Genomic DNA, 4,807 nt, shown 5'->3' with positions numbered 1-4,807 from the left:
TATGGTAAGACTAAGTTTAGCCTCAAAATAAGCCACCAAACAGTCTTTCAAAGTACTTGTTCCATTTTGCCTTCTCACCAGAAATGAATAAGAGTGCTTCTTGCTCTGCGTCCTTGCCAACAATTGGCATTTAGTTTTTTGGATTTCAGCCGTTCTAGTGCTTAGATGTTAGTGGTGTTTTATTGTTTTCATTTCTATTTCCTTAATGCAAAAGATGTTTAGTATCTTTTCATATGTTTATTTGTAACTGAACTGAACTGAACTGATAGCTTCTTTGATAAAGTTTCTGTTCAGATATCTTGCCCATTTTTAAACTGGGGTTTGCTTTCTTATCCTTGAATTTTTAGCATTCTTTGTATATCTTAGACACGAGTCCTCTATCATATATATGTTAATTACCATGGTTTGTCTTTTCATTCTCTTAACGGTGAGTGTCTTGCACAAAGAAGAAGGCTTTCATTTGAATAAAGTCCAGCTTATCAAATTTTTTCATGCATGGGTTGTGCTTCTAGTGTTGTACCAAAAAACTCCTCACCAACTCTAAGTCAAGAAGCTTTTTTATGTTTTCTTGTAGAAGTTTTATTTTTAATTTTTTGAAATTACTGTTTCCATAGTAGCTACACCAATTTAAATTCCCACCAACAGTGCACAAGTGTTCCCTTTTCTTTTTAACAAGTGTTCTCCAACACTTGTGTTTTGTCTTTTTCATTATTGCCTTTCTGAATGTGTGAGGTAGTATCACATCGCAGTTTTGCTTTTCATTTCCCTAATGATTAGTGGTTTAGTCACTAAGTCGTGTCCAACTCTTGTGACCCCATGAACTGTACAGCCTGCCAGGCCTCTGTCCATGGGATTCTCCAGGCAAGAATACTGGAGTGGGTTGCCATTTCCTTCTCCAGAGGGTCTCCCTGGCCTAGGAATCGAACCTGGGTATCCTGCATTGCAGGCAGATTCTTTACCAACTGAGCTATGAGGGAAGCCCCCGAATGATTAGTGATGTCGAGCATCTTTTAATGAACCTATTGGCCACCTGGTCTCGAGACTTCTTCTTCAGCACATGTGCTGTTTAGAAATATGTTGTTTCATATCCAAATATTTGGGAATTTTCCAGCTATCTTTATTGCTTTCTGTTACTTTCCAGCTTTCTGTTACAGATTTCTAGCTTCATTACATTTTGTTCTAAGAACACACTTTGTATGATTTATACTCTTTTAAATTTGTTAAGTTGTGTTTTACGGCCCAGAATCTTGGTCTCTCTCGGTGATCTGTTGTAACTGGATGGAATACTCCATAAGTGTCAATTAGATGAAGCTGATTGATACCACTCAGGTCATTTATATCCTTACTGATTTTCTGCCTACTTGATCTATCAATTATAGACAGAAGAGGTTAAAATCTCCAAATAGGGGGTTTATCTATTTCTTCTAAGCTCCTTAGATGTTGGGGCTGAAAGCAGAAGTCCCGAGACTTTGCTTTTATCATTCATGTCATTGATAAAAATGTGCTCATGCACGTTGTCTAGGGAGGCAAGAAGCAAGAGATTAAAGCACCCCGTCTAAGATGCTTCTGTCCCCTGGGATTCCTTAGGCTGTCTTCCTGCACACAAATGAAGATGAATCTGTAGGCAACACAGAGATAGACCCTTAGGGCTCTAGACCATTTACATACCAAAAGCACATTGACTCAAAAGCCCTAGGGTATCAAATGAGTGTCACATCCAATTCGTTGAAACAGACATACATGTAAATAATTGTTGCCAAATGTCATTGAACAATTTAGAGTCATAACTTTTTTATCCTAAAGTTACAACAACTCAAGTTTAACTCTGTTCAATCAAAACTATCAATTAAAAAAAAAAATATATATATATATAGGGACTTTCCTGGTGATCCTATGGTGAAGAATCTGCCTGCCAATGCAGGGGACACAGGTTCAATCTCTGATCCCGGAAGATTCCACATGCCGTGGGACAACTATGCCCATGTGTCACAACTACTGAGCTCACATGCCTCAAGTACTGAAGCCAGTGCCCCTAGGGTCTGTGCTCTGCAACAAGAGAGGCCACCCCAATAAGAAGCCCAGTAAGAAGGCTACAGGGTTCTTATTGCAACCCCTGCTTGCCACAACTAGAGAAAGCCCTCAATGCAGCAACAAAGACCCAGCGCAGCCACAAATAATAAAATAAATTTTAAAGTAAATAAACAAAGCCAACCTTATTTAAAATATCTGCCTAAACCAAGAGACTGTAGCTTCTTCCTATAGTCAGTGATTGGAAAGGGTTCCTGGACCCAATTTTAACTCGTGTGTGTGGAGGCTGCCCCACACCCACAACAGGTGATTTTCAGATGCCAGGAGGGTGTCCTACAATTCAATTCTGACCCTCTCTACCTAGAGATAGAATCAGACTCCACAGGTAGAAGACTCAGTCCTATAAGACCGCCCTCCACCTCAGACACCAGGAGCAAACGTAGGTTGTTACCTCTGTTTCCGACCAACTGACCATAAGCTAGACGTTTTCACAATTCCTCCTTGGGTTCGATAAATCTGTTGGAACAGCTCACAGAACTCAGGGAAGCCCATTTACTCACTCAATTGTCACTTTATTATAAAAGGCTGTTAAAGGATATGAATCAACAGCCGGGTGAAGAGATACACAAAGCGAGGTTCCAAACAAAGAAGCTCTGTCTTCATGAAGCCCTGGGCACACAAGGGGGCACTTAGAAGCATTTTGTTTGCCTGATGTGAAAAGGGGCCAAAAAACTGTCCTTCTGGATCTTTACTGGGCTTCCCTGAGGGCTCAGCAGGTAAAGAATCCACCTGCAAAAAAAAAAAAAGAATCCACCTGCAATGCAGGAGATGCAGGTTCAATCCCTGGGTCAGGAAGATCCCCTCTTGCCTGGAAAATCCCATGGACAGAGGAGCCTGGTGGGCTACAGCCTAAAGGATCGCAGAGTCGGACTCAACTGAGCAACGAAACATGCACAGTACCCATGCTGAGTCTGCATCGTAGCTCCATTACACAGTTATGATTAACTAAATCATGAGCTGATGATGATTTATTCAACCCCTAGTCCCTTTCTCCTCCCCCACCCTCTAATCACCTGCCTGGTTCTCCAGGCAACCAGCCCCCTGTCTTAGATGCTTCGAAAAGTTGCCTCATTCCCATAGTAAAAGACACCTTTATCATTCTCAACATTTACGAAATATCAAGGGTTTGGGGAGCTGTGAGCCAGGAACTGTGAATGCAGACCAAATATATATGAGAAAGGTATCTTGGCCATCTGAATGACCCTATATATATTTCCTATGAATCACAATATCTCCGTGATTGATAGATTTAATTCTTTAGAAAGATCATAAAGCTTTATGTGTCTGCAGCAAGATTATTTCTTTCAATAAAGCTTTGTGTCCCAATGAGGAGAAGGTAGACAAGGAGTCAGGCAGGGAGTAAGCCTACATTCCACATAGACCAAGGCCCTATATGGCTAACCAGTCCCGCACCATTGTCATTTCAGCGATGAGAGAGGCGGTACGGCTGGCAGCACCCCACCTCTGACCCCATACGGCCCTGGGGCTTATGCACTGTCCCTGAAGGCATTGCAGGGGGCAGAACGGGGGAGCCAGACAGGCTTGGCCAGAGCCGCTGCTCAGCCACTTGCTGGCTCTGTAAGCACAGCATCCTCACCGAGAATGGGGAAGGTGATGGTTCCCCATCTCATCAGGCCATCATGAGAATTAAGTGAAGTGCAGCATCTGGGCCTCACAAAGCGTTCTCAGCAATTCCTAATTCCTCCTCTGCCCACCACTTTTCACGTCTTGTCTTGAAAATATTACTTAAAAGACAACCCCAAATGCATGAGAGAAATGTACATTAAACTTGCACTTAGGTGTGCCTTCTCACTCGTCACATTAGCAGATATTGAAACCTTATGTGACAGAGGTGGCGCTACAGGCTAGAACATTCAATAATAGTATCAAGATAATCTGTGATGTGAGAGTTGGACTATAAAGAAAGCTGAGGGCCAAAGAATTGATGCTTTTGAACTGTGGTGTTGGAGAAGACTCTTGAGAGTCCCTTGGACCTCAAGGATATCCAACCAGTCCATCCTGAAGGAAACACTCCTGAATATTCATTGGAAGGACTGATGCTGAAGCTGAAACTCCAATACTCTGGCCACCTGATATGAAGAACTGACTCACTGGAAAAGATCCTGATGCTGGGAAAGATTGAAGGTGGGAGAAGAGGGGGACGACAGAGGATGAGATGGTTGGGGGGCATCATCGACTTGATGGACATGAGTTTGAGTAAACTCTGGGAGTTGGTGATGGACAGGGAAGCCTGGCGTGCTGCAGTCCATGGGGTCGCAGAGTCGGACACGACTGAGCGACTGAACTGAACTGAATCTGTATAGATAAGATGAAATTGAAGCCCTATTTTTTAATTTATGAGTGAAATTCTTGATGGGTTATAAAGATTTTAATACGAAGGGCAAGACTTCAAAAATGCCTAGGAGAGACTTCACTAGTGTCGGGTGTTGAAGACGCTGCACTTCCAATGCAGGGGGCACAGGATGATCCCTGGTAGGGGAACTGAGATCCCACATCGGCAAGACCAAACAGTAAATTTTTAAATATGCCTCGTAGCTAGCAGAAGATAACATATGACCTTGAGTAGAGAAGAATTCCTTAAATAAGATATAGAAAGCACCAACTGTAAAGGAATATCAATATTAACACATTGTACACTTATAAACATTTATATTAATGTAGTTACTTGAAAATATTTTATATTATATTTTAAATAATA

Source organism: Cervus canadensis, chromosome 18, assembly GCF_019320065.1.
Source record: "Cervus canadensis isolate Bull #8, Minnesota chromosome 18, ASM1932006v1, whole genome shotgun sequence".
In the NCBI taxonomy this organism is placed as follows: Eukaryota; Metazoa; Chordata; class Mammalia; order Artiodactyla; family Cervidae; genus Cervus; species Cervus canadensis.
The sequence above is the reverse complement of the archived record's forward strand: the minus strand, read 5'-3'. Positions refer to the sequence as shown.